Raw genomic sequence first — 10,407 nt, 5'->3', positions numbered from 1 at the left:
TAGTAAGAAACAAATTTGGAAGTCGTTCAATTCATAGAGGTCCTGAAGACAAAAAAGGGGGGCGGAGTTGAATATCCCAGAAGGCATCTGTTGAGTCAGAAAAGGAAAGGGCCAAGGGCAGAACCTTGAGAAATCCCAATATTTCAGGAGTTAGCAGAGGAAAAGATGCCTGCAAAAGAGAGCTGGATCGGCCCAAGAGGTTGAAGACCTCAGAAGACAATGACATGATTGATGCCAAGTGCCTTTGGGTTGGGATCGCCACCTGTCTCTTCCAGATGAGGAAATGGAATCTGGGAAGCAATAGAGCTGGGACTTGCTACAGTCCTAGATGCTGTGCTCTTCTCACTGCTTCATGATCCCTTTGTGACTATGGCAGCATTCAGAGGACAGACACTTGATTTTTATTTCCATTATTGGGCTTTTGATTATCTGGAATGATGAGGCATGAGAGACTGAAACTTTATGAATTAAAATTTAGATTTTCCTCTTATTATAATGCTGTTTGTTAGCCTAATTTCTTCTGTATGAAATCTTTTACAGGAATACTTAATGAGTTAGAACATAACTGATTTAAATTATAGCTCCTCTTTCCTCTCCATTAAGAACTAGCTAGAAAGTAGCTAGAAGTAGCAGAAGTGTCCAATTATCCCCCAAATACTCACTGTTGATATAGTTACCTCGATGGCTTACAGCTCACAAAGTCTGTTGGCATTCCTTATTATTTACAATAATTGTTAAGGTAACCTCATTGAATATTTTCTCTGGATTAAAACTCAGCAAATGACATTAATTCTCAGGGATCTCTGCTTTTCTCAGGCCACTGGGTACTCGACATTTTCTTTCCTTTTCTTGAACTGTGTCAGCTCCCAAAAGCACTGTAATCTGTTGGTCTTTGTCATTACAACCACAGTGGGGTGGAGGTGGGGTGCAGCTTCTGGGGGTCCTCGAGGTCTTTAATCTCCTGAGGCCTGGCCATTCTCTTTTCTTAAATTAGTCACAACCACATATACCTTTTTGTATAAGACACATTTACCATACATTTCCTTTTTAATCTACCACTTATACCATACATTTACTTTTCTTTTAAATTCTACATTTAAAAATCTCTTGCAAAAGCCAGCTTGAAAACTTGAGTCCTTTATAAATTTTAGTGCTGGGACTATTTTTGAAAGAAAGAATACTGCCTCTCCATCTGAATTTTTGTATTTTTAATTTTTCCTCTTATCTCTGGCAGTGCCAGAGAAGTAAACTCTCAATTTAGTAGTTATAAAATCATCATATCATCATAGACCCTGCTCTTGAAGCCATTGGTGGACTTGTTGATTTTTGTTTATTTATCTGTTTGTTTGCTTGTTTGGCTACCTTAAAAACCTAAGATTTGGTACAGGAATGGTGTCTTTTTTTCTTCAGCAGTGCAAATTTTATTTGCAGTTCAGGTTCAGTTCTCTTTTCACAAGGCACACAGTTATCAGAGGCAAGAAAAGAAGGTGTGTCCTATTGCCATGGCCCCTAGAAAAGGAGATGAGAAAGGCATGAGATTTGTCCACTCCTGAAACTATACCAGGAAAGTGCCCTGTTAGGTAGCCAGTTTGGGGTTGGAAGAGCTGGGCCCGCAGGGCAGAGAGGAGCTGGGAATTGGAAAATGAAGTGTCAGGATGGAGGATAAAGGAGCCTAAAACTGAGCCCTGAGCTAAAGTGAGCACTGACACAAATGAGAAGCTGTAAGGATAGGGGCTGGGGCCAGGGAGAAATCAGGATCAGCCTGGTCTAGGATAAATTTTGCTAAGTGATGGTGTCTAAGCACAGATTTCCTCTTATCAATCATTTTTGCATGCTCTTGCTTAACAATAACATTTTTTTTTTTTGCACAGTTATTTCTCAGAAAGATGTCATTAGGAAAATTTGAATCTAACTGGTGAAATGACAATGATAAGAACCTTAACAAAACTATGACCTATTATCCTGTCAACAATGCAAGAAGGAAGAATATCTAGAATGAAAGCAGACAGATACCATCGATTCCTGGAAAGTAGATTTCAACATTTACTGTAAAAGGTATGAACTCCAGAGATTGTGAAAAGGAAAATGTTCAAGAAGAAAGGGAAGCTGAAAATGACTCAAAAAATGTAACTATAAGAAGTCCAATCAAGAACTATTTTTACGAAGAGGAAAAAAAATCGAAATCTATATAAATAAGCAGGAAGAAGTCTTGTTAGAATTGCTTTTTTATATAGAAACTATATTAATAAAATGTAGGGAGCATAATATAACCAAATACATCTATAAAGATGGCTTTAATCTATCTGTGAAAAAACAATTCTGCAATAAAATAAAAGAAAAGCTAGTTTCTAGAGTGAGCTGAAGCTTGCAAAAAACTTAAGCAGAACAATAAAAGTCTCTTTAAAACTCCATTCTCAGTGAAGATGAGCAACCCCAGCTCTGCTTGTTCAGTGTTAAGGTGACTTTTAATAATATAAAAATGTAAGGCCAGGAGAGAACATTTCTTCCTTTGTATTCTATAACAACTTAGTCTTATTAATAGCATATTCTTTTGTTATTAATAATACTTTTATGCTCCACAGTAACATTTAACAGACACTGTTGACTTGAATAATATTTGCCTACTTTCTCCTAACACTCATAAATTATAAAATAATTATAGGCAATTAAAGTGAAAGGGAATTTTGCTCAATTTTTTCTTTTTTAGACCTTTACAAACTACTTTTTCTCCACTGCCCACTTTATAGCTTGAGTCCTATATTTTCAGCTAAAATTAGCCAGCTCTCACGTCCTCTGTCTCAGAACCATATCTTCATTCTGATGGCCTAATCCTTCCTCTTTCAGACATCTGTGTGCCCTGTCTCTTGTGTTTCAGTTTTGTTTTTTGACTTTTCAAATTGAGGATCTCTACCATTACTTAAAATTTTGATATTAAGTGTTTTCTCCTACTCAACATTCAGTAATAAAGCTTCTATAAAACTGTTGTTCCTCCGTCTTTCTTTATACTTGTTTTACGTTCTGCACTTGGTGATATCTTGCTTTTTCCTTTTTTTTGTTTTTCTGTATCTTTGCATTAAAAAAAAATTACACGTGGATCTCTGTATACTTCACTAATTAAACTTTTCCAGTTGATCCTTTGACATATAGCTTCAACTAACCACTTTCACTTAGGCATCTTGGATTAGTAGCAGATGGATATTTTCTCATTTTATAATGAAGAGAGGCAGATAGAGGGAGGCTAAGTATTTTGTCTAAGTGAGGGGTCATTTAATTAGTTGACATTAGTTCTTGCTAAGTTGTGTAACATGTGCGGACCATAGCATTATTAAGAGCTTCACTTTCCTAAGAATTGTGTGTTCTCATAATTTGACGTTCTGGCTAAATTATATATATTGGGTCACTTTCTCTAGCTAAGTTCTATTCTTCAAATGTATTCTTTTAGCTCCTCCTCTTAATTTACGTGGTGGCTACTCCAAAGGTGGTTGCCCTTTTTAGATCCTGTTTTCCCCGGAAGGGAACAAAGTTCTTGGAAAATTACTGAGAACTTATTACTTATTTATCATTTTTTACATTATGTAGCTGGAGCCTCGAACCATTATCATATCATCTCTAGGAAAAAGGAATACAATTAGTATATATTTGATTGAAAGAAACTAAAAAGCCTAACTAGGATTAAAACGTCCTAGCTGTTTTCTAGTCATCTTTTGAGAGCAGGAAAGAAACAAGACATATCTTTATTTACATATATAGAAGATGTTAACCAATCAAAGAGGGAAGGTGAGTATTTGGTTGGAAATCTCTGCACGTGTTGGGAACCTGTGATCTTTGTTTGCAGATGTTGTCGGGCCCAAGTCATCAAGTGGCAAAATGCTCCTTGGACGGGGGAGGGGTATGGGAGAGAATTGAAAAAAAGGAGGCCACTGGTGCAGAGACCTGGTCACTAGTCCAAAAAGATAGTTTCTTCCAGATAAAATACAAAAATAGAATGGATGTTGGGGGAGAAAGAACAGTCAGAAAGAAACAATGCTATAAAATGCTTTATCTAGAAAATGTTAGCCCTCCCTGACTAGTCTTGAAACAACTTTTGAAAAAAATCTTTAAACAAACACTTTGCAGTTCACAGGATCTTTTCCATTTTGTAGCAAGGTAATGTGCTTTACGTGAATATTATGTTTCAAGATTCTCTAACTCATGCCTCCCTGCTCCCTCACATCCCAGGAAAGAGGAGGGCTGAGGACTGACAGGGGTCCAGACCTCATTCTCTCTCTCCTCCTCATCTCCTTCCACCCTCCCCCTCCTCCTTCTTCAACCCTCTCCTCCTTTCTTTCTTCTCTTAAAGTGAGGCTTCCGTGCTACTTTCCTTGAAGTCCTGCAATGACCTGAACCACAACCATAAATAGATACCGCCTATATTCCTTCATTGTATTCTAATTTTCTTTCCCCCATATTTCTCTAAAGCAAATCAACATAAAGTAGCAACAAATACAGTGTCATCATTCTGCATTCTTTGCTCTTGTGAGTTATACGTAGGAAAAAAATGTACTTCAATGCCTTTTGACTTACCTCACTGTCTGGATTAAAAACTACACTTAGCAAAAGACAATAATCAATAAATGTTAAATAATATTAACAAAAAGTATGCAGGAATTTTTTAAGCTTCACAGAAAAAATAATTTTAAACACATTAATTTCCAGGAAAATTATTCTTGTAACCACTCCAAAGGTTTTTTATTTTTCATCAAACGAACAAATGGAAAAAAGCACAAATGCCAAATCAAACAAAATCCTTAGCATTAAATATTATCTGGAGCTTGTGCAATTAAATTTGCATTTTTCAATGAATCCAAATGCCCCTTTAAAAAAAAAAAGTAACCCACTTTTCCACCCCCCCCCCCATTTTTTTCTTACGACAACAACCAGAATATTTATTAATGTTCTTTCCTTTTTTTGCAGCATACTTATGTTTGGGGAAAAATGTTATTTGAAGAGAAATTTATTTTACAAAATTATAATTTAGGGAAGGAGGTTTGAATTATTGTCTGTAGGCAGCAGGTAGGAATAATGAAAATAATTCTTGTATTAAATCATTTTTCATGGAAGGAAGAGAAACAAGAAGAAATGTAGGAAATCAGAGAACTTTTTAAAAACTCTATGGTGAAGATTTTTCTCCCTGCAAATGACTGAATCCAAAAAGGAGATTTGCAAAATGTGGGAATACTTTTAACTCATTTAATATTTTAATACAAATAAAATCCAGACCTTCTAATGGCGACATAATCCACACAATGAACTGTCAAAATCATTTGAACTTATGTACTAAGAACAGTTCATCATGGTTCCTGCGGCTTTTCCTTTTAGTGGCCCATGTTCATCCTTGGAACTTCAGAAATCACAGTATGAAAACTATAGACATTCTACAATCTGCTAGCACATTATAGAGATATTGGAAATATTAACCATATTTCACCTATACAATCTTTCTCTCATCCTCACTGCCCATCTTGTCCCACTGAAACTGTCTCATTAAAATTCCTGCCCTTCTTAGCTGTTTCCTGTCTTTTGCCACAACTCTTTATTCCTCTCACCTCTGAAAATCTTTCCTGCTATCCTTTAAAACCTCCATTCGGCCTCTTTCATTCTAAGATTATTTCTTGAATCATTTAGTACCTTGCATCATCATAGCCTTCGTTTCCTTGTAGGTACCTAAGCTTTCCCCACTTCAATGATTGCCCTTCCCACTGCACCCCACCCCTCTTGTATTGCTTTCCCTCCGGTGAATTTTATTAATTCCCTGTCAGTCTATTGACTTGTGAATATGAAGTTCACCTTACAGTGGAACACAGAAAGTACCCAGACTTACTTTTAATACCCAAAGGGGGCTCAATAAACATATATACACACAAAATTAGAGAAATGGAATAATAGAAGCTTTCTGGCTTCAGATTTCTAATATGAAAATGAATTTCAAATGAGTCATTTCCTTGTTACTTTCCTAAAGTATCTTTTAAAATTTCATCAGGACACTAAAGGACTTTTATTACATAGGAGTTGAGAAAGAGCTAAGACCTTTGGCTTATATTTTGCCATTATATATGAGGTGGGAAAAAAACTTACCAATTCTGTTGAGATGTAATTGACCTATAACATTGTATAAGTTTAAAGTGTACAGCTTGTTGATTTGATACATTTATATACCGCAAATGATTACCACTGAAGCATTTGCAAACACCTTCATCGTATCACATAATTACTACTATTTCTTTTTTCCGGTGAGAGCATTTAAGATCTACTTTCTTAGCAACTTTCAAGTATATAATACAGTATTATTAGCTGTAACCACAATGCTGTGTGTAAGATACCCAGAACTTTTTCATCTTCTAACTGGAACTTTACCCAACAACTCCTCATTTCCCTCACTCCCCACCCTTTGCCCCTCCTACCCATCATTCTACAAGAAACTTTTGAAAAACAGAAAGGAAATGCACAATCAGAATTAAATAGATTCATGTCATGAAAAGAATTCTGGCAGCAGTAGACTTAAAACCAGAGTCAGCCTACTGAATGTCACACGCATGTCATTTGCTTAAGAAAACATGAAGGTAGACATCATATTTATATGGCACTTGCCCTCCAGAATTAGTTTATTTTGCTACCTCATTCAAACATGTGGAAGGAAAGAAAGCTTGTCTAGAAAGGAAAGCTTGTCTAGAATGACTACATAAATTAGGTTTGATGAAATGACTTGACTGTAGTCCACTTACCCTCAAGTGGTTGTTTTTTCTAATCCCTGCATCAGAATCTTTTTATTTCTACATGTCATAAATGACATAGAATTAAAATTAAAGATAAAAATTTGGGGAGGCAGCCACTAGCTGTCACGTTTTTCTAATCTTTCTCTGATGTGTGACATATTACAATTACTCTCCCATTCAAATCTATAGGTTCAGGTGTGTGTGTGGGGGAGGTGTTGTGTGTGTGTATCAGTGAAAACACTCAGAAAGGATAATTAAATTCAGGACAGAGGGTTAACAATATGATAAAGGACAACTGCCAAAATATTGAAAGGATAAGCCAAGGGGAAGTATCAACTAGGAAATATTTTTGATGTATACTCTGATTTTTCTAGATTCCGGATGTCAGAACTTATGTTTCTTTGAGGTGCATCCATATGAGAGTTTTGATGTAGACTATTTGGAGATTATCTTGGAAACTAGAGATCAGAGAGCAGAATTAAACCAGAGCTTAATTCTTAACATGATAAGGTATAAAACATTGTAGTGAAAAGAAATGTTCTCCAAGAGGGGTAAGCATGTTGGTTGGTTTATAAGGTACGTGGTTGAACAATTTTTATTTCCAATAGCTTAACGAACGCACAGTAATTCTGTTTATTTTAACATGTATTTAACTATGATTTCTGTACATTATTTAACCATATAATGTGTATATTATTTAACCATACAAACCATGATTTCATGTATATTATTGCTTAGGATAGTAGTGATAGTAAGTTTCCTCAAAATTATTCAAGGACAAGAAATGTCAGTTGAATGGAAAAATATTCAGTAAAAATGTATGGGTGACACACAAATATGGCGAAAGTTGTGAAAGAGATTTATGAATGACTGGAAGGTTTGGGAAATGTTAGGTTAAAGAATTGAACATATTCTCTTAAACTAAACACTTGCTATCTGTTACTGTCTTATGGATGAAAGTGTCAAGGAAATAGAGTTGCATATGTACTATATATTTTTAGCGCATGAGATGTGTCTATCCTGAGCATCATCTTATTTCTGTGCTAAATCAACCATTATGTTTTGGACTGTGGGAAGAAGCTATGTTTGTTCATGACTCGTGGAGGTGTATAATGTATCATGGAGTAATGTCTGTAGTGCACAATCTTTCACAACAGCACTATGCAAATAGAAAGATGAAACAGTCAACAATATACAATTGAACTAGGCCTAGTGACAGATAGCTTCACGGTGCCTGCAATAAACTAGTTTCCCATTCTTTGTGCTGTGGTCAAGCAACCTAATGGATGTCCTTTTTGCTGAGCTAAATGCAACATCTCACACCAGATTTATTGGCTTGGCAAAGTTGCAAGTTTTATTACGCAAAAGTTGAGAAAGAGCAAAGCCGAAGAGTGCTAAAAACAGTACACTTTGCTACTGTGTAGTATCTGTGTTTGGGGCTCAGGGTGTTTTATTTATAGATATCTATTAATACATAGCAAAAGATACAGAAAGAAACACAGAAAAATACCTTTATCAAATAGTTTCTAGTATTCAAATGTTACAACAAAAGCAAAAACAGCAGCAACAAACTATTCTATTGGGGAAAAAGCCATCTTCTTTACTTATTCTCTCCCTTCCCTTTCCTCTCTGAGGAGGATGGTGGCTACAAAGAGCCTTTCCCTTCCTAGATCTTGGAGGGTTATGGGTGGGGGGCTGTGGAGGGAGATGGGATCTCCAGTTTATAATTGTGTCCAGTTATTTTAACCTCTTCTTCTCCTACCTCCCTCTCTAACAATGCTTCAAGGGGAGGAGGGGTGGGAGCATCTATCTTGTAAAACTGGTTTGTTGGGGTTCCTTCTCCTTCCCCCTCTTGCTTCTTGAAAAACTTTTTTTTTCAAGCAGCTATCTGGCAGTGCCATATAGTCAGCCTTTCTGGGCTTTCTGAGGCTTCCTTCCTTCTGCCAGTAGGAAAAAGGGTTGTTGCAGATGCGGAGATGAGAGATGGGACAGAGAAGGTAGATACCACCGTATGACGCTAATACAAAAAAAAGAGGGTAGAGAAATGGAAAGTTATTTACACACACACACACACACACATTACTGGGGACACACATGTCACACACACACACACTTGTATGCATCTTGGAAACTTGGGATTGAGAAATGGGCCAAGATTGTGCCTGGAACGATGGGACCCTCCCGGGTCTGAAACCTTGTACCTTTACTTTAGCATAGTCCTGGGAGGCCTGGGTGAGCTGTTGGGGGCCAGATCATTGCCACACACTTTTTGTTTATAATTAAAATACATTCACAGGATGACAGATGAGAGGAGAGGAGGGAGGGCTGTGGGAAGGGCATGTGGACAGTTTCACTTTGCTTCACTTCTTCACCTGACTGTTGGGTGCTGATTTCAGCTGCCGGCACCTGCAAGGGCAGCCTTACCAAGGTGGGGGGTGGGGCTGTGGAGAGATGGGCTTCTCTGCTGGAGGGTAGCCCCAACTGGACCTAGGGAGACTGGGGAGGGTGAGGGCGGTCATTTCCCGGTAGGAGCTTAGGACAGGTTGGTCCTAACTGTGGCAAATGTTTTGTTAAAGTTGCCGAGAGGTTAAAAAAGAGGGCGTGTTGCGAGGATCCCCTGCTAAGACACATTTCCCATACCACCTTTCCCTTGCTGAGGGAAGCTTGGCTCCTGTGAATGTGACATCAGCTTTTCTCTGCTGTCCCTGAGGTCTGTTGAGGGAGAAGAGGTTGGGATATACTGGCCAGAGCTAAGAGGGGCAGAGCTGGCTTCCTGCTTGGTGCCACCCAGTCCTAGGGGGAGCTGTGCCTTCCCCAGCCCCCAAGGCTGGGCTGAGGTAGCATAGGGAGGAAGCAGGGGTCAAAGCAGCGGCCCCTGGGGATTGGATGGAGGCTTTTCTGTTCATATGGGAGGGAGGGATTCTGCCTTCCTCTCATCTCCTGCTCTTGCTATGGTGGGGCACTTTTAGGGGACAGACTCTGACACTGCTATTGTTACTGTCTCCCTAGCTGGGGTGACTTCCAGGGAGATCCAGGAGTCTCAAGTGTGCTCAGGTCCACAGCTTTGGTGTTGGGATAAAATCTGTCCCTTTGATTCTAGAGGTGAAGGGCAAGCAGGGAAAAGGAACACGAAACAGTTCATGGGATCCTCTTGAGTACTGGAAAAGATCCACATTTGAATCCTCCCCATTGCCCTCCTCCGTAGGGGAGGAAATTGGAGTAAGACAAGATGAAGAAATGGAGGAAGCATCTATTTGATGGAGTCCCGACATGCTTGATGTGAACTCATCTTTAACCTGTGCAAAGTTGCTCCAAATTATCTCACGAGCCTTACTCAGAACACTGTGAGAAATTTGGTGGAGCATGGAAATTCTGGGTGCCTCAGCTTTGTTACCTAAAAAATGAGGCTAATTGAAAATACCAACGTCTTAACATTTATGTTTTGCTTTAAACATTGCAGTATGTTGTCACCTCTGCAGTACCTGCCCTGTGGGTATCTCAGAGGGTACTTCAAGGTTAAATAGACAGGAAATGGCTTTGAAAATGTAAACATATTATTAAATATGAGGTATTATCTGATCTCTTATTCAGCATAGCCATTTCCTCCTTCCCAACATCACCCTCATTGGATATTCACCTAATCCTGTACAAGAAC

This window comes from Pteropus medius, unplaced genomic scaffold (genome assembly GCF_902729225.1).
Source record: "Pteropus medius unplaced genomic scaffold, Ma_sr-lr_union100, whole genome shotgun sequence".
Lineage (NCBI taxonomy): Eukaryota > Metazoa > Chordata > Mammalia > Chiroptera > Pteropodidae > Pteropus > Pteropus medius.
Note: the sequence above shows the minus strand (reverse complement) of the source record.